Raw genomic sequence first — 21031 nt, forward strand, 5'->3', positions numbered from 1 at the left:
AGCACAGCACAGCACATCTATAAAACAGATAAACAGGGACCTGCTGTATGTCCAGGGAACTACACTCAATATTTTGTAATAACCTATATTACAAAAGAATCTGAAAAATAAAATATATATATGCATTATTTATATGTAGATTCTTTCCCCATATAATTTATAACAAAATATAGGATATTATATATATATATTCAGTGATATATAAATCACTGGATCACTTTTCTCTGTATCCAAAGCTAATACAGCATTGTAAATCAACTATACTTCAATAAAAGAAAACTTAAAGTTGTTGTTAAAACCATCTTTGGTACCCTGGGCTTCACAGATGGCTCAGACAGTAAAGAATCTGCCTGTAATGCAGGAGACCCGGGTTTGATCTGTGGGTCAGAAAGATTCCCTGGAGAAGGGAATGGCTATTCACTCCAGTATTCTTGCCTGGAGAATCCCATGGACAGAGAAGCCTGGTGGGCTACAATTCATGGAGTTGCAAAGAGTCAGACACAACTGAGTGACTAACACTACTTTACTTCTCACTTTATAGCAGCCTGACTAGGACAATAACTTGTCAAAGTTATTCTATAATTATAAAACTTGCTGACAGCACCTCATTGTGCCAAAATCTATTATCTATGTTCAGGTACCAAGTTTTAGAAATGCAACTATTTATTCAATCCTACAGCGACTTATACCCAGAAGTAGCCTTGAAGTAGCTTGGTTCTCTTAATTATTGGTCATGTATTCATTTTGAAATTATCTGGAGTTTTTCCCAACTTGTAAATCTTTATCTGTTCTTGCATCAACCTGTTTATGGACTATTATCTTGCCTAACCTGTGAAGAGTGCCTTTTATCATCTCACGATAAGTGGATTTGCTCACCTTTCAGATCGTCAGGCCACGTAGACCATGATACAGTAGAGACTTCAGATCAACAGGAGCCAGTGAACACACAGTATAAGGAGATCTGAATAATTGGGCAGCCACAAAACAGTGAAAAATGATTATTCCAGGGAAATAGTCTAGTCGAATTGTTAAGTTTGACTTTATTGGAATAAAGTCTTTTGAAAGGTAATTGTGATTCCAGGTACTCACATTGATATATCTTTTAGGAATTCTGCCATTTAAAATTTTGCTTTAAAATTTTATAGTCTTTTCAAATTAGGTTATGTAACTATCCTAATTTACTTTTAGATTGAATTGTTAAGGTGAATAATTTTATTTTGATTCAAACGTGCCCAGAAAGCATATTTTTGGTGTGAAATGTCAAAGTATGTTTTTCTTTCTTACATGAAAATAGCTTGCAGATTTGGTTGACATTTGATATAAAGTGATTTCTATAGTTTGAAGCACAAGTGAACTTCAATTTTAACCTTGTAATGATTATACATGTTTATGGAAAATGAGTTGAAATGTAGAACTGCAATCATTGTCTGCCTTTTCCAGGCTTTGCCAGGCCTAAATGCCTTTTTATTTAGAGAATTTTCCATGCCTTTAGGTTACTAAGAATCAAAATAGTGTAAACTGGTACATTTTTATTTGGTTGACTCTGTAGCCAAGAAGGCAGTGACTAGGAGCTTTATTCACGATTCCATATTTTGCAGGAGCTTTGCCTATGGCTCTTGGAACACAATGATGGCATATCAGGAAAAGGGGAATAAACCATTCTGAAAAATGGCCTGGCTTAGGGCTGATGTTCAAAAAGGGAGGTCAGCAAGCAAAGTTACAGCATAAAAGACATTGCCTGGTGAGTGGGTACCTAGCAGCAAACGATACCCTTATAATTAGGCTGATCGTACTCTCTTGGGTCCAAAGGGGACTCAAACAGTTTTAAATACACCTCAGCCAATATCCAATAGGACTAGGACAGGATCTAACTCCCAAAGCAGAGAGAGCGGGCTAGGCTTTTAGGATTCTGGCCAAACTGGCTAGGGTTCAGTACGCTGGTAACCAGAGGTATTTGGAACACAAACTAGGATGAGTGGCAAAACCCAAATATAAAGAATTTGTACAGATGGATGAAACACAAACAAATGTTGGGTTTTAGGGATTCAGTTATGGGAATTTCAGCTAAACTCTAGACCCTGCTGATCACCTGGGAGATGGTCTCTCAGTGTGATTCTCATTGGCTTGATGACCAAGGAGTCTGGAGTGTGTCTTGAGGATCCTTAGTTATTAGTGATGAATAAGCAGAAATGGAATCACATGAGGAGTATGTTGCTGTCTTTCAGTTGCCAAGTCATATCTAACTCTTAGTGACCCCATGGGCTGCAGCACTGCAGACTTCCCTGTTTCTCACCATCTCCCGGAGTTTACCCAAGTTCATGTCCATTGAATCAGTGATTCCATCCACCCATCTCATCCTCTGTTGCCCTTTTCTCCTTCTGCTTTTAATCTTTTCCAGCATCAGGGTCTTTTCCAATGAGCGAGCTTTTCTTATCAGGTGGCCAAGTATTGGAGCTTCAGCTTCATTGTCAGTCCTTCCAAAGAGTGTTCAGGGTATGAAGAATCTAGAACAAATATTTTCAGCTCAGTCAACAGACCGGTTTCACAGTTTTCTTTCTCATTCATTGATCTAAAAGAATTAATCTTTTGATTTAGGAGTTTGTGGAAATAATCTAAAGTACATGGTATCTTCTTCTTCTACAGGATCTTGAACCCTTACAAGCTAAATTCTGAAACTTTTGTCATCTGATGTACTGAGACATATGCAGTAGAGTTTGCTTGATATTATGAAAATTTTTAAAGATGGGGTTCAAGGCCAAACTAATTTCAAGTAAAATTTTTGAAATTAAATTTTTTTATTGATGTGAACCATTTTTAAAGTTTTTATTGAATTTGTTACAATATTGCTTCTGTTTTATATTTTTGTTTTTTTGGCCACAACATATGTGTGATCTTAGCTCCCAACCAGAGATCAAACCAGCACCCCCTGGATTGGAAGGCAAAGTCTTAACCACTGGACCACCAGAGAAGTCCTTGGAATTTTTAATTAGAATATAAAGTACCACCAGGAAACTACGCGTTATCAGTGTACAACTCATCAGTGTTGACAAACCAAACATGCCTAGATCAAGGAAGAGACTCTTACAAGCACCCAGAAGTCTCTTTAGTTCCCCCTTCTCCCTAGATAATAAATAAGGTGTCTGTGTTTCTCTACTTTATGTGAAATGAATCACATAATATATATTCTTTCATGTCTGGTTTGTTTGGCTCAGTGTTATGCTTGTGAGATTCTTCAATATTGCTCTTAGTCATAGATCATTTATTAACATTATCATGGCTATACCATATTCCATTGTATAAGCATATCACAATTCCTTTTAACACTTCAGTTGGTGAACACTTGGGTAGTGTATTCTGTTGGTGCTGTTATGTAGAGTTTTGCTATGAATATTCTAGTAATGACTTTTGGTTAACATATGTACACATTTCCGTGGATACTATAGAGTGGAATTGGCAGGTCATGTATCAGTAAAACACTTTAATGTTTTATAAGTTTGTAATTTTATCAATTAGCCAATCCTAAAGATTTTCTGTCATAAGTATATATCACACATGTATCCCTTCCTAGCTGTTCCTGATCTACTATTCTATTGGCCTACTTTTGACCAAAGTTTTAATACATAGACACTTAATTATGTGCTTCTTTCCTCTGTTATACACTTATGATTTCCCAAATACTAACTCTGAAGTATAAGTACTATAATTTTATAAAGAGATAAAGAATACAGCAGCCTTTTTGTAGTTTAAAAGTTTATAAATCAGTCTATTTAGTTTTTAGATTTTCTGTGCAAATGATAGAGAAGAAATATTGACATAATATAAGGTGTTCTCCTTTTTAAAAGACGACCATGTTAAGATCTGACATTTCAGAACAAGTAAATACATAGGTACTTATCCATATTAAAACGCTGTCTTGCTTTACAAAGGTGGCTTAGATGGTAAAGCGTCTGCCTGCAATGCGGGAGACCCAGGTTCGATTGGGCAGATCCCCTGAAGAAGGAAATGGCAACCCACTCCAGTATTCTTGCCTGTAAAATCCATGGACTGAGGAGCCTGGCAGGCTACAGTTCATGGGGTTGCAGAGTCTGATATGGCTGAGCGACTTTACTTCACTTTCACTTGCTTTACAAAAGGATCAACACCAATCTTTTAAAACATTTTTTTTTAAAAACAAACTTTAGTTTTAGGACAGTTTTAGATTTACAGAAGAATTGCAAGGACAGCACAGAGAGTTCCCATATATCCTCCATACTCTTTCTCTTATTAATATTTATGAGTACTGTACTCTTATCATAATTAATGAGCTTATATTGACACTTCATTATTAATTAATGTCTATAGTTTATTCTTTGGCCACTTGATGTGAAGAACTGACTCCTTGGAAAAGACCCTGATGCTGGGAAAGATTGAAGGCAGGAGGAGAAGGGGATGACAGAGGATGAGATGGTTAGATGGCATCACCCACTCAATGGACATGAGTTTGGGTAAGCTCTGGGAGTTGGTGATGGAGTCCATGGGGTCGCAAAGAGTCAGATATGACTGAGCAACTGAACTGAACTGATAGTTTATTTAGATTCTCATAGATTTTATGTAACCTCCCACCACCAATCCATCCGGGATACTACTGATATGTTCCATTTAGTCATCATGTCTTCTTAGGCTCCTCTTAGATGTTACAGTTTCTAAGATTTTCATGACCTTAAGAGTTTTTAGGAGTAATGGTCAGGTATTATGTAGAATGTACCTCAACTGGGATTTTTCTAATGTTTTCTTCTTTTCTTAATTAAAAAAAAAATTGTGGCATAAAAACATATAACATAAAATTATGTTAACTGCTTTTTCCCAGTTTGGACACATTTATCATGTCACATAGCTTCCAATCTCTCTCTTTTTTTCTTTTTTTGGTGAGAACATATAAGCTCTACTTTTTAAATAAATTTCAAGTGTACAACCACTGTAAACTGTAATTATCAAGCTATAATTAGGTCATCAGAACTTATCCATCTTATAGGATAAGAAACTCTGTACCCCTTGACCAATATCCCTATTTCTTACCCCTTCCAATGCCTGGCAACTACTGTGTAATACCCTGGTTCTGAGTTTAACTTCTTTAGATTCCATATATGTGTGATCATACAGTATTTGTCTTTCTATGACTGGCTTAGCATAATGTCCTCCAGATTCATTTACGTCATCACAGATTGCAAGCTTTTCTTCTTTCTATGGCTGAATAAGGGCTTCCCTGGTGGCTCAGTGGTAAAGAATCTGCCTGCTAATACAGGAAATGTGGGTTTGATCTCTGGGTTGGGAAGATTCCTTAGAAAAGGGAATGGGAACCCACTCCAGTGTTCTTGCCTGGAAAATACCATTGACGGATGAGCTGGACTGGCAACAGTCCAGTGTGGCAAAAGAGTTGGATATGACTTAGCGACTAAACCACAGTATTCCAATTGTATGCATATATACATATGCACAGGGCTTCCCCAGTGCCTGAGCAGTGAAGAATCTGCCTGCAATGCAGCAGATGTGGGTTCAATCCCTGGATTGGGAATATCTTCTGGAGGAGGGCACAGCAACCCACTCCAGTGTTCTTGCCTGGAAAATCCCATGGAAGAGGAGCCTGGTAGGCTACAGTCCATAGGATTGCAAAGAGTAGGACACAACTGAAGCAACTGAGCATGTATGCGTGCATACACACACACACACACATACACATAACTGTGTATTGTTCTTGTTTATTCACTAAGTCATATCCAACTCATGTGACCCCTGTGAACTGTAGCCTGCCTGACTCCTCTGTCCATGGATTTCTCAGGCAAGCACACTGGAGTGGATTGCCATTTCCTTCTCCAGGGGATCCTCCCAACCCAGGGATCAAACCCAGGGATCACATCTACATCTCCTGCATTGGCAGTCAGATTCTTTACCACCGAGCCACCAGGGAGGCCCCATATATATATGTGTATATATGTAAGCTATTATGAATAATGCTGCAATGGACATATGAATGCAGCTGTCTTCAAGATAATGATTTCATTTCTTTTGGATATATACCCAAAAGTTGGATTTCTAAATCATATAATAGTTTTATTTTTTGAGGAATTTTCGTATTGATTTCCATACTGGCTGTACCAATCTACATCCCCGCTGACAATGCAAAGATTTCCTTTTTCTTCACAACTTAATCAAAATTTGTGATCTCGTCTTTTTTTTTTTTTTTTACTAACCATCCTTACTGACGTGAAATACTGTTTCATTGTGGTTTTTATTTGCATTTCTCCAATCATTAATGACACTGAGCACCTTTTCATATACTTGTTGACCATTTATATGTCTTCTTGGTCCTTTGCCCATTTTAGAATGGGGTAATTTAGGTTTTGGCTATTGACATTTATGAATACCTTGTACATTTTGGATACTAACCACTTATCAGATATATCAATTGTCTCATGTCATAAGTTGCCTTTTACTTTCATTAATTGTTTCCTCTGTTGTAAGAAGCTTTTTAGTTTGAGTAGTCCTACCACAACCAAAGTTTTATGGTTTCAGGTCTTACACTAAGTCTTTAATCCATTTTGAGTAAGTTTTTGTGTATGGTGTAAGAAAGGGTCCAATTTCATTCTTTCGCATAGTGTTTTCCCAAACTGTTTATTTAAGAGGCACTCCTTTCTCCATTGTGTATTCTCCACACTCTAGTCAAGTATTAGTTAACCATACACGTGTGGGTTTATTTTGGGGCTCTATTCTGTTCTTCTGGTTTGTGTGTCTGTTTTTAGGCCAGTGTAAGAAGGCAATGGCACCCCACTCCAGCACTCTTGCCTGGAAAATCCCATGGACAGAGGAGCCTGGAAGGCTGCAGTCCATGGGGTCGCGAAGAGTCAGACACGAAATGAGTGGCTTCCCTTTCACTTTTCACTTTCATGCATTGGAGAAGGAAAAGGCAACCCACTCCAGTGTTCTTGCCTGGAGAATCCCAGGGACAGGCGAGCCTGGTGGGCTACTGTCTATGGGGTCACACAGAGTCAGACACGACTGAAGTGACTTAGTAGCAGCAATACAGTTTTTATTAATATAACTTTGTAATATAGTTCAAAATCAGGAATGTGATACCTCCAGCTTTGTTCTCCTTTCTCAAGATTACTTTGGCTATTAAGGAATTTTGTGGATCCACATGAATTTATAGGTTTTCTTTCTTAAATGTTCTGAAAAATGACATTAGAATTTTGATAGAGATTGCATTGAAAATGTTGATCACATTGGTAGTATGAATATTTAAGAATGCTAATTCTTCAGATTAATGAAAATAGCATATATTATCATTTATTTATGTCTTCCTCAATTTCTTACATCAATGTTTTATAGTTTTTAGTCTATGGATTTTTCACTTCCTTGGTTAAATTTACTCCTAAGTAATTTATTCCTTTCTGATGCTATTGTAAATGGGATTTTTTTTCCTAAATTTGTTTTTGGATAGTTTGCTACTAGTGTATAGAAATGCAACTGATTTTGTACATTGATTTTGTATTCTGCCATTGAATTTGTTTATTAGTTCTAACAGTTTTTTTAAAAATGGTGTATTTAGGGTTTTCTATAAATAAAATCTTGTCATCTGAAACACAGCGAGACAACACAGAGACAATTTTACTTTATCCTTTCCTACTTGGATATCTTTTCTTTTTCCTTTTCTTGCATGGTTTTCTGGACCGGACTTCTATTAGTATGTTGAATAAGCGTTCTGAGATTAAGCATCCCTGTTTTGTTTCTGATCTTGGAGGTTAAACTTTGAGCTATTCACCACTGAGTATGATGTTAGCTGTGGACTTATGGTACAGACTTCATTATGTTGAGGTACATTTCTTTTATACCTCCTTTACTTATGTGTTGAGCCTTTTTTTTTTTAATTAATGGGTATTCAATTTTGTCAACTGCTATTTCTAAATCTATTGAGATAATTCTGTGGTTTTATCCATCATTCTTTTAATGCATTGTTTCATGATGATTTGTGTATTTTGAACCCTCCTTAAATCTAACTTGATGATGGTGTGTGTTTATTTTAATGTGCTATTCAATTAAGTCTGCTACTATTTCTTTGGGACTGTGGTTTTCTTTTCTGATTGTGTTTTTGTCTGACTTTAGAGTAGGGCTGATGCTGATCTCACAAATAAATTTGGAAGTGCTTCCTTCTCTTCAATCTTTTGAGAGTTTGAGAAGAGTTGGCATAATTCTCCTTTAAATATTTGGTAAAATTTAAAATTTACACATGACACCATCTGGTTCTGGGATTTTCTTTGTTGAGGTTATTTTTTTACTACTTCAGTCTCCTTACTTGTTACTGGTCTGTTCAGATCTTCTGTTTTATCATTATTTAGTCTTGATAGGTTTAATGTTTCTAGAAAATTATCCACTTATTATCCATTTATTCAATATTATCCATTTATTCAATAAATTATCCATTTATTCAATATTATCCAATGTGCCAATATATAATTGATATATATATATATATAATTGATAGCAGTTTCTTATGAGCTTTGTGTTTCTATAGTATTGGGTGTATCTCATCTTTCATTTATAAAATGTTTTTTTAGCCTCTTCTCTTTTTTCCTTGGTTGATCTACCTAAAGTTATGTCAATTTTGTTTATGTTTTCAAAAATATCAACTCAGTTTTGTTCATCTTTCCTGTTATCTCTCTACATTCTATTTTATTTATTTTTGTTCAAGCCTTTAGCACTTTCTCTGCTGATTTTGGGCTTAGTTTGTTGCTTTTTTTTCAAATTCTATAAAGTGTAAAGTTAGATGGTTTATTTTGGGAACTTAATGTAGGCAATTATCACTACAAACTTTCTTTTTGGAATTGCTTTGCTGTATCCCACAAGTTTTGGTATGTTATTTTTCATTGTTGTTTATTGCAATATATGTTCTTTTCTTTTCCATTTCTTCTTTGACCCATTGGTTATTTAGTAATGTGTTGTTTAATATCCTCATATTTGTGAATTTTCCAGTTTATCTTCTATTACTAATTTCTAATTTCATACCTCTGTGGCCAGAAAATATGTTTGATATGGTTTTAATTTTCTTAAATTTAAGACTTGTTTGTTAAGACTTGTTTTGTGACCCAAGATGTGATTTATCATGGATATTTTTTTCTGTGTGCACTTAAAAACAATGTGTATTCTGCTACTGTTGAATGGAATGTCTCTATATGTCTTTTAGGTTTTTTCAGTTTATAGTCTTGTAAAAGTCCATTGTTGCCTTATTGATTTTCTCTATGGATGATCTATCTATTGTTGAAAGTGGGGTATTGAAGTACCCTCCCATTATAGTATTATTGCCAATTCCTCCCTTCAGTTCTGTGAATGTTCGTTTTAAATATTTAGATGCTCCAATGTTGGGTACGTATATATTTATAATGGTTATATTCTCTTGTTGAATTGATTTTTTTTTATAATTATACAGTAACAGTCTCTCTGATTTTGAAAGAAAGTGTTTTATCTGATATAAGTTTAGCCATCCCCACTGTCTTTCATTTGCTAATTACATGGAATATCACTTTATATCCCTTCACTTTCAACCCATGTATGTCCTTAAATCTAAAGTGAGTCTTTTGGAGATAGCACAGCATTGGGTTTTGTTTTTTTAATCTACTCATTCATTCTACGCTTTTTGATTGGAAAATTTAATTCATTTACATTTAAACTAATTATTTTAGTGAAGGAGTTTTCTCATTTTGCTAATTTTTTCTTTCTGTTTTGTAGTTCTTTTATCTCTTTTTTCTATCTTGTTTACTTACTTTGTGACTTGTTATTTTTTTGTAGTAATCTATTTTGATTCCTTACTCTTTTATCTTTCTGTACCTATTAGATATTTCACTTTTTTATGGTTGTCATAAGTTTACCTGAGCTTCTCTGGTGGCTTAGAGGGTAAAGCGTCTGCCTGCAATGCAGGAGACCCGGGTGTGATCCCTGTGTTGGGACGATCTCCTGGAGAAGGAAATAGCAACCTGCTCCAGTATTCTTGCCTGGAGAATCCCACCGATGGAGGAGCCTGGTAGGCTACAGTCCATGGGTCGCAAAGAGTCAGAAACGACTGAGTGACTTCACTTTCTTTAAGTTTACCTAAAACAATTCATAAGTCTATTGTGAGATGATAGCAACTTAACTTCAATTGCTTGCAAAAACTCTACACTTTTACTCCTTTCCCCACATTTTATGCCATTGATGTTCTATTCTACATCTTCTTATATTGTTTATCCATTAACATATCACTGTAGCTATAGTAATTCTAAAAGCTTTTATCTTTTAATTTTTATACTAGTGTTAAAAGTGATTTATGTACCACAATCATAGTATTAGAGTGTTCTGTGTTTGACTATATATTTATTTTTACTAGTGAGTTTTATACTTTCATATTTTTTATTTTCTTAATGTCTTTCCATTGCAATTTGAAAAACTTTTTAAAATTTTTATGAGGCATGTCTAGTGATGATAGACACCCTGTTTTTGTTTCTTGAGTATAGCTCTACTGGGTATAATATTATTTTATTCCTTTGAGCACTTTGGCTATATCATGTCACTTCCTCCTGGATTTCAAGCTTTATTCTGAGAAGTACACTGATAACTTTGTATGTGATAAAGCTCTTTTCTCTTCCTGCTTTCAAAATTTTCTATTGGAATTTTAGGAATTAAGTTATAATGTTTCTAAGGTTAATCTTCTTTGCATTGATCTTGTATTGGGTCCTTTGAGCTTCATGTATCTTAATGCCTATATCCTTCCCATGAATGGGGAAGTTTTCAGTCACTATTTTTTCTCTCTATTTTTGGACTCCCATAATGCTTGATGGAGTCCCTTAGGTCTGATTTTTTTTTTCTTCACTCTTTCTTATTTTGTTTTCTTTTTGTTCTCCCAGCTGACTAATTTCAAATGACTTGTCTTTGAATGGAAACAGTGAGTGACTTTATTTTCTGGGGTTTCAAAATCACTGCAGATGGTGATTGCAGCCATGAAATCAAAAGACGCTTGCTCATTAGAAGAAAAGCTATGACCAACCTAGACAGCATATTAAAAGCAGAGACATTACTTTGCCAACAAAGGTCCTTCTAGTGAAAGCTATGGTTTTTTCAGTAGTCATGTATGGATGTGAGAGCTGGACTATAAAGAAAGCTGAGTGCAGAAGAATTGATGCTTTTGAACTGTGGTGTTGGAGAAGACTCTTGAGAGTTCCTTGGACTGCAAGGAGATCAAATCAGTCAATCCTAAAGGAAATCAGTCCTGAATACTCATTGGAAGGACTGATGCTGAAGCTGAAACTACAATACTTTGGCCACTTGATGCGAAAAACTGACTCATTGGAAAAGACCCTGATACTGGGAAGGATTAAAGGTGGGAGGAGAAGGGGATGACGGAGGATGAGATGGTTGGATGGCATCACCGACTCAATGGACATGAGTTGGAGTAAGCTCTGGGAGTTGGTGATGGACAGGGAAGCCTGGCGTGCTGCAGTCCATGGGGTCACAAAAAGTCAGACACTGAACTGAACTGTCTTTGAATCAGCTGATCATTTCTTCTACTTGATTGAGGCTGCTATTGAACTCTCTATATGAATTTTCAAGTCTTGTATTACATTCTTCACCTCCAGGTTTCGTGCTTCGTTCTTTGCTACGCTTTTTATTTTTATTTTTTATTAAACTTCTTCTTTTGCCCTTGCAGTTTTCCTGGTGTCATTTAGCTGTCTATCTGTGTTCTCTTTCATCTTGTTGAGATTCTTTAAGCTTATCGTTTTAGATTCTTTTTTAGGTAATACATGAGTCTCCATTTCTTTGGGGTTGGTTCCTGGAGCTTTATCAGTTTCTTTTATTGGTGCCATGTTTACCCGATTGTTTGTGTTCCATGTAGCTTTGTACTGATGTCTGTGCTTAAAGAAGTAAACACCTATTCTAGTTTTTACAGATTGATTTCAGCATGTACGTATCTTCTGTTGGATATCTGGGATTATGATATTTTCTTCAGGATCACAGTTGGAGCTGAGTCACATGGCTACTACTGGGCCCAAAGTGAGGTCAGTGGATGGGTCTGCTACCAGGGTGCAAATGAGGATGGCTCTTTTGGGGTCCCTGGGATGGCTCTTGATAGATCACTGGCAGGTCTCAAAGTAGGCAGGATTGACCTTTGACTACAGTTGAGAGGGGTGAGAACCAAGTCACAGGGCTGCTTCATGGTCTATGGCTTGGGTAAAGGTTTGCAGCCTGTCTCTAGGGGCGTAGAGAAGTGTGCCTTCTACTAGGTTTTTGGTTGGGCATGACTTGCCCAGGAATATGGCCAAGTGATACTGGGACTGGGTCACAGGGCTGCTTCAGGATCTACAGTTGGCGTGATGTTGGCAGCTCTACCTCCATAGGCATAGTCAGGCATGACTCCCAGCAGGTCCCTGTGGGGTTAAGACTGGCCCTAAATTTAGCTGTGAGGGGTTGGAGTTTGTTTATAGGACCACTTGAAGATCCACAGTTGGACCATGATCTGTGGGCTTGGTGAGTCCTGGAAGGGAATGAGTGTTTCTGGTGCATGTCTGAGAGAGGCTGGAACTGAGTTAGATGGACATTTCAGAATCTACAGAAATGAAGTTGAAATGCTTACCTTGGGACATGGATGGGAAAGACTGGTGGCTAAGAGGACTTGGAGCAGGTTTACAGGACCCTTACGGTCCACAGCCAGAACCAAGACCAATGGACCTGTTGCCCAAAGCAGGCATGACTTCTAAGTTTCTTGGCAGATGGTGCTGGTGGCAGTTTGGTGGCCAAAAGAGGCTGTAGTCAATCCACATGGAGACAGGGTTGATTCTAGGACTGTATCTGAGATCAGTGTCAACAAGCTTGCTACCTGGGCATAGGCCTACTTTTTGAAACAGCCCTTCTTTGTCTTGGGTTCCATCAGTGCTTCAGACTCTCCTACCTGAATTCCAGAACTCCCCCAAAGGCACTTTTGTCCATGGGTGGTTGTCAAATTATTGTTTCTGAGGGAAAGTATGAGCAGGGATCCTCATATTTTCCCATCTTGCTGGTGTTCTCTCCCATTTAAACTGTATTTGAGTATATAGTTCAGTAATTAGCTATATTCACATTATTGTGTAACAGATGATTGGAACTTTTTGCAAAACTGAAATAGCATAACCATTGAAGAAAAACTTCCCATTTCCATCATCCTGAGATTCCTTTAACTATTAAGAACCCAGTAGACTTAAAATACAATTCTAATTTAATATGAGACAGCAAATAATATATATTGAAAGCCAACAATGTGCCAGGCATTTTATCAGCTATTTTCAGATATGTTTTCTTCTTTAATTCTTATAAAAGTAGAGTGGAGCTGTACTTACTGTCCCTGTTTTTCAAATTTGGGAAACTTGGCTTTGTTGAGTAAACTGTTAAAGGTTTTCCATAGCAACTGATGAAGCCAATACTGATACTAAACTACACCTGTGGGAATGCAAAGTCTATGCTCTTTCTTGTCTAATATTTTACCTGCAGCCTCCTAAGATTCTGCTTATTATCATAACGTGACAAATGGGTAAATATCTCCTTAGAGGAAAGTTTTATATATATACACACACACACACACATAAATGAAGTTATATCTCTAAATGAATGGAAGGATTAAAATCTTTTAGGAATTGAAGAGAGGAACTGCATATTTAAATACATATTTTACTAATTTGGTAAACACTACAGAGGTTGTATTTTAAGTATTCAGTATTTTGGAGCTGGAAAACCCTCTGCCTAGGGGTCTGCCGCGCTCGGGACCATTTCACATTCCGTTCCTGTGACTGACTGATGTGCATGACTATGACAAATGCTTGGCAGCCTTGCTGGGCGGGGCCTGTGAGTGTGAAGACTCAGACTGTCATTAAACTGGGGCCTGGTGCCAAGGACTGAGTGCATGCTGGAGACACAACTCCAAGCTCCACCACCCTATTGGCCAAGGCACAAGTGCAAACTGTGCTTGTGAATTTATTATAAATTATTTTTAATGGAACATTTTAAATCAGACAAAGAAAATGCTTTCCCTCTGGAATGGAATCCCACCCTATTGCAATCTGTGTCTAACTTGATAAATAAAGGGACAGGCTACTGAGGGAGATTACAAATGCTATCTCTCAAAGGGTTTTCAAAAGAGAATAACCATCTGTCCATGATAAACACAAGGTAGAGTTGTGTCTATGAATCTGCAAAGGCCACTGTGCTGTAAGAGAAAGATTTCACTAATAGGAAGGAGACCTAGGCTTTGGTTCTCAGATTTCCAGTAACCCTCCTTGTGACCTTAGGCAACTAGCTTGAATTCTGTCACCATGTCACAAAATCTCCAGAGAGTGGGTCCTCACCTTTAGATCGTCTGGCACCAAGGTATACCATCCTGGATATCCAAAAATCCACTCTAACTAAATTACAATGTTTTTTTAACAGTGCTGTGAAAGTCACTCAGTCATGTCTGACTCTTTGTGATCCCAAGGACTATTCAGTCCATGGAATTCTCTAGGCCAGAATACTGAGTGGGTAGCCATTCCCTTCTCCAGGGGATCTTCCCAACCCAGGGATCGAACCCAGGTCTCCCGCATTGCAGTTGGATTCTTTACCAGCTGAGCCACAAGGGAACCCCAAATATACTGGTGTGGGTAGCCTATCCCTTCTCCAGTGGGTCTTCCTGACCCAGGAATTGAACTGGGGTCTCCTGCATTACAGGCAGATTCTTTACCGATGAGGTTGGAGTGAAATGTGTTCAGTGGAAAGCTAGAGCCATGGGAGTCAACTACCTATTTGACAGTGTTATGTAATAAGTTGAGTAAGTAAGTAGAAAAAAATTAAGCTTTTTCTGCCCATATCCACAAATCTGTTCTCTATGTCTACATCTCCATTGCTGCCCTGAGGATAGGTTCATCAGTACCATCTTGTGACCCCAGGGATGTATGGTTAAGGACAAGGTGGGACAAATTGAGAGAGTAGCATTGAAACATATATATTACCATATGTAAAATTAGACAGCCAGTGGGAATTTGCTGTATGATGCAGGGAGTTCAAATATGGTGCTCTGTGACAACCTAGAGGGGTGGGTTGGGCTGGGAGGTGAAAAGCAGGTCCAAGAAGAAGGGGGCATACATTTACCTATGACTGACTCATGTCAATATATGGCAAAAACCAATGCAATATTGTAAAGTAATTACCCTCCAATGAACAATAAACTTAAAAAAATTTTTTTAACTTAAGCTTTTTTTTTTTTTTTTTTTAATGCTGGGGTTTCTGAGACTTTAATGTGCTAAAGAGCAGAGTGATTTTTCGGGAGTTAACTAGCGTTAAATGTTTCCCAATTATACTTGACCATGCAATCCATTTATTCAATATATCATAGTGTATCATGAAGGATTTTATGATAATCACAGATTGCAAGCACAGTATTATAGCATCCAACTTTGAAAATTCACTGTATCTGTGCTTTATAAATGATCCTGCTTATTTTAATCTATCTAGGGAAGTATGAACATTTATTTGTTCATTAATTCATTCAATAAGGATTATAGCACTTTTTATGTGCTAGGATGGTGCTAAGTGTTGTGATATGTCAATGGATAAATATATTAACAATAAAAAAATTTGTCCCCTCATGAAACTTTATATATTAGTGCCAGGGATAGACAATAAGTAAATAATAACATATAAATATGTGCTATGGAGAAAAGTAAAGATACAATCCTGGATTAAATTTAGAGATTTGTTATAAATAAGTTTCTAATATTAGAATTTAATGGCAGTGAAACTGTGATTTCTGAAGCTAGATAATAAAAGACCACACTGCTTTATTTGATTCTTTTGGAACAGTCACTCTCTGGTTGCCTTCTCATAGGATGTTTCCTCTGGGAACCCCAACTCTGGATATTTCAAGTCACAAGAAGAGGTCAATTGTAGGTGCTCTGATTAACAGGTACAGTTGTCTCAGTCTTTGAATCATTTCAGCCCAAGTTTCCAACATGTCAGTGAAAATGCCCCCATATAACTTCAGGGCTCAGGTATGCAAGGTACTCCCTGCCATTTGGAACTTCCTAATGGATGCCCCAGAAAAAGTAAGTGAGCCATTCCTACTGTGCTCTGCCAATTCCTGACTTACAGAATCCTGAGCGTGACATGATTTTTGTTCTGTGCCATGTTGTTGTTCAGTCACTCAGTCGTGTCTGACTCTTTGTGACCCCACGGACTGCAGCACGCCAGGCCTCCCTGACCTTCACCATCTCCTGGAGCTTGCTCAGACTCATGTCCATGGAGTTAGTGATGCCATCCAAACATCTCGTCCTCTGTTGTCCCCTTTTCTCCTGACTTCAGTCTTTCCCAGCATTAGGGTCTTTTCTAATGAGTCACTTCTTTGCATCAGGTGTCCAAAGTATTGGAGCTTCAGCTTCTGCATCAGTCCTTCCAACAGATATTCAGGATTTATTTCCTTTAGGATTGACTGGTTTGATCTCCTTGCAGCCCAAGGGACTCTCAAGAGTCTTCTCCAACACCACAGTTCAAAAGCATCATTCCTTTGGTGCTCAGTCTTCTTCATGGTCCAACTCTCACATCCATACATGACTACTGGAAAAACCATATCTTTGACTAGATGGACCTTTGTGGGGAAAGTAATGTCTCTGCTTTTTAATATGCTGTCTAGGTTTGTCATAGCTTTTCTTCCAGTGAGCAAGCATCTCTTAATTTCATGTCTGCAGTCACCATCTGCAGTGCTTTTGGAGCCTAAGAAAATAAAGTCCCTGACTGTTTCCATTGTTTCTATGCCATGAAGAGTGGTTTATTTAAGAGCAGTAAAATTTGTAACAAGGGTCATATCTCTATTCCTTAAGGTCACATCTGGGAAAATGGCCATGATTTGCTTCAAAAGGCACTTATGTGTCACTTGTTGCCCAGTTTAGGTGGCAATTATGAGGTTAGAAAAGCTTAGTTTTCATCATCTAAGAAAAGCTTAGTTGTTTTATGCCATGGTGAGGGTAACTGAAAAGTTATGCCTTGCTTTTGTGTCAACTATCAATGACTTGGGGACCCAAAACTTAAAAGTAAATCTACCTTTAAGGGCTTCTTAACAACAAGCACCAAGAGACACTGATATAGGTTGGTGCAAAGGTAGCTGTGGTTTTGCATTGTTGAACTTTGCCATTTGATACTGGAATATATTCTTAAATAAATGGGGTTATGTTATACATAATTTTAATGTACATTCATATTTTTTGCTAATGACCTTATTACTTGCTATTTATTTTAGGCTAGGGAAATGATGTTAAACAAAAGGCAAATTCAAGTGATTTTCTTATTTGAGTTCAAAATGGGTCATAAAGCAATGGAGACAACTCAGCAACAGTACACTTGGCCCAGGAACTGCTAATGAATGTACAGTGCGGTGGTGGTTCAAGAAGTTTTGTAAAGGAGATGAGAGCCTTGAAGATGAAAAGTGTAGTGGGCAGCCATTGGAAGTTGACAGTGACCAATTGAGAGGACCATCAAGTCTGATCCTCTTATAACTCCATGGGAAGTTGCCAAAGAACTCAACTCTAACTGTTCTATAGTCATTAGGCATTTGAAGCAGATCGGAAAGGTGAAAAAGCTTGATAAGTGGGTGCTTCATGGAGCTGACCAAAAATCCAAAATTTGTCATTTTGTAGTGTCGTCTTCTCTTACTCTATGCAACAACAATGAACAATTTCTCAGTTGGATTGTGAATCTGACAAAAAGTGGATTTTATGCCACTGGTGATGACCAGTTTAGTGGTGGACCAAGAAGAAGCTCCAAGGCACTTCCCAAAGCCAAATTTGTACTAAAAAAAGGTTATGGTCACTGTTTGGTGGTGGTGCTGGTCTGATCCACTACAGCTTTCTGAATCTTGACAAAACCATTACATTTGAGAATTATGCAGAGCAAATCAATGAGATGCACCAAAAACTACAATGCTTACAGCTAGCATTGGTTAGCAGAAACAGTCCAATTCTCCAGGAGAGTGCTGACCTCATATCGCACAACCAATGCTTCAAAGGTTGAACGAATTGGGCTATGAAGTTTTGCTTCATCCACCATATTCACCTGACCTCACGCCAACTGGCTACCACTTCTTCAAGCATCTCAACAACTTTTTGCAGGGAAAATGCTTCCACAGTCAGCAGGAGGCAGAAAATGCTTTCCAAGAGCTTGTTGGATGCTGAAGCATGGATTTTTATGCTACAGGAATAAACAAACATTTCTTGTTGGCAAAAATATGTTGATTGATTGTAATGGTTTCTATTTTGATTAATAAAGCTGTACTTGAGTCTAGTTTATAATGATTTAAAATTCACAGTCCAAAGCTGCAATTACTTTTGCACCAATCTTAGGTTGCCTACTTTTTAACTCACAGTGATTTAAAACACAGTATGAACTTAGATACTCACATAGGGTTCTGCCTATCATCTCTGTTCAGAAATCTCTATTCAGGAAGTTGTATTTTTCAGACACCATGAAATTGGAATGATAGTCGTCTGATTTAAATAGCTAATGAAATTAAACTGTGATAAACTATCCATTCCCATAAGAGGCATGGACATCTTACAGTACAAAATATTGAATTTAATTAACTGGCTGCTACTTCTCTACATAGCATGAGGAATCACTAAAAATTTTGTTTCACTGTAGATTTTTTTTTCCTATTCTATGCTGATCCTTAAATTTTGAGAGATGCATACATTCTTAAAAATATCCTACTCACATTAGTTCTATTATCTTAAGATCTCTCTTTATACCTGAAAGCCCTTTTATCTCTTTAAAATGATTTTGAATATATCTTATCTCCTAGTTCATACCATTGATTCAATATTCAAATTCACAATACTCTGGAAGCCAATTAAATCTTTGTTGAGAAGGGTGGTATATTTGTAATTACATGGAGTCTCATGAAGGTACTTTTACTAAAAGTCCAATGAAGGCAATAAGTAGGACAGAGTTTTCCAAATAAAAAGCATTAATTTATATTTCGCTTTAAAAGGACATTAAAAAGGAGAGACAACTCACAGAACATGAATATGATATTTGATAATGGTGATCTTTATAATATGACTCATTCTAGTTTGAATGAAGACTTTGGAAATTATTCTTAATGGCTTTAATGGCACCTTACAGCACCCACACTTCCCTTCTTACTGACTCCCTGCAACCAATCCAATAAACTTTCAAAAGCTTAAGTTAAAAACTTATATTCTTTCTCTAGCAGTGGAAATTTCCCTGCTACTAAAATGAAAATCAATATATTTATGCAATAATTTCATGTATGAAGAGAATTCTGTAGTCTCCTGTGTAGATTTTATAGTCATTATTAAGAAAGCATATGGTCTCTGAAGAACTTCAGAGTCAACAGCCTCCAATTATGACTGTGTATATATTTATTTTCAAGCAGAACCTTCACCTTTGATTATCATAAATGAACTATTGCCTCTTTTGGCTGACATCCTAAAAGAAGAACAAATAAAAATTAAGGAGAAAAAAATAGACATTTATGCAGCCTGTACATCTCTCATAATCATAAAAAAACCTGTAAAGAGTCAAATCCAGCAGATCATCCTGTCCATTATTTCAAATATATTGGATTATTCTTTATTCAATGTGTTTAATTGTTCAGTAATTATCCATTTGTTGATTCACTTAGGGGTTAATTCTACAGAATAAGAATCTTTTTAATTAGGAAAAAAGTAGACCTAGATTTTCAATATGAATTTTATTGTTCTTAAAGTTTGGTATTTTGAATACAATGAGGTTGATATAATTACACAAAATCCAAGTAGCTTTTAGGAAATACAGAAAAATAGGTTTTAAGAATTCCGTTCACATCAAACTTTCTTTGTTGTTTTGGTGTTTAATGAGGATGGAATGATCATAAGTCAAATTATCTATACACTGAACTTCTTTCAGGCACTCCTTTTCCAAAATTCTATTGATTTCATTTTGAATGAGAGTTGGAGAGTTAACTTGTTTTTGGCTCCAGAGTTGAGGTCTTTTCCAGGGAGGACTGGCTATTTGTCATGTTTATCCAGATTGGATCTACAGGGAATACCAGGAGAAAAAAAATAAAATTGTAGTCTTAAAAAGAAAATAGCGAGGTTTCCCTGGTAATGATAGTTTCCCCGGCTCAGTGACAGAGTCCGCCTGCCAATGCAGGAGATGTGAGTTCCATCCCTGATCCAGGAGGATCCCATGTGCCGCAGAGCAGCAAAGCCCTGTGTACCACAACTGCTGAGCCTGTGCTCTAGAGCCGGAGAACTGCAGCAACTGAGCCCCTGTGCTGCAACTACTGAGGGACTGAAACCCATGCCCTAGAGCCCGTGCTCCGCAATGAGAAGCCACAGTGAGAAGCCTGCGCACCACATCTAGAGAGTAGCCCCTGCTCTCCACAACTACGGAAAAGCCTATGGAGCAATGAAAATCCAGCACAGCCAAAAATAAATAAATAAACAAAATTATTTCAAAAAGAGAAAATAGATATTAGACCTGGAGAAGCATGATGGTTGTGTCATGAGTATGAGCAAGCACAATCTATTGGGAGATGGTTTTTGCAGTCTGAATACAAGAATATCCAGAAAGAGATTTGGATTCCAAATTTAAAATAGGTTACAGTTGAAGGTTAGGATGAAAACTATAAACATCAGGAGGGTGTAAGTGGCTTGTTTTTATACTGTGCTGCCTTTGTGGTGCTGGGGTGCGTCCATAAACTTAGAGAAAATTGTAGGGTCAGATGGCTGTAAGACAAAGCTGAAAAATACCTTAGTTCCCAAAACATTTTACTGTGAAAATTGGCTCAGTTATTTATAATATTTCTTTAAACTTCAAGGATGCCTAATAAGGGCTTCTAATAGGTAGAAACCAATGCAGGACCATTTTGGGGGTAAAGTCCTTAGCTCAATTTTTTTCCCCTAAGCTGGCCTACTGTATTCATATCTTCCTTTTTCAAATGGCTTTAGTGATGCAGCCTGCTCTCTTTCCTTCATGG

General features: G+C 37.1%; 1 long non-coding RNA gene across 3 annotated transcripts in view; it reads left to right on the forward strand.

Moving 5' to 3' along the window:
• The window catches only part of LOC129619662 (uncharacterized), a 290932-nt gene extending 274962 nt beyond the window's left edge, over window positions 1-15970 (forward strand). For 2 of the 3 annotated variants that reach the window (XR_008698025.1, XR_008698026.1), the window contains 2 exons: window positions 4342-4484; window positions 15887-15962. This is a non-coding gene — a long non-coding RNA (uncharacterized LOC129619662). Of the gene's footprint in view, window positions 1-4341; window positions 4485-15886 lie in introns of all 3 variants that reach the window. The other variant, XR_008698024.1, reaches the window with a different exon arrangement.
• Window positions 15971-21031: the final 5061 nt, after the last annotated feature.

This window comes from Bubalus kerabau, chromosome 9, assembly GCF_029407905.1.
Source record: "Bubalus kerabau isolate K-KA32 ecotype Philippines breed swamp buffalo chromosome 9, PCC_UOA_SB_1v2, whole genome shotgun sequence".
Classification (NCBI taxonomy): domain Eukaryota; kingdom Metazoa; phylum Chordata; class Mammalia; order Artiodactyla; family Bovidae; genus Bubalus; species Bubalus kerabau.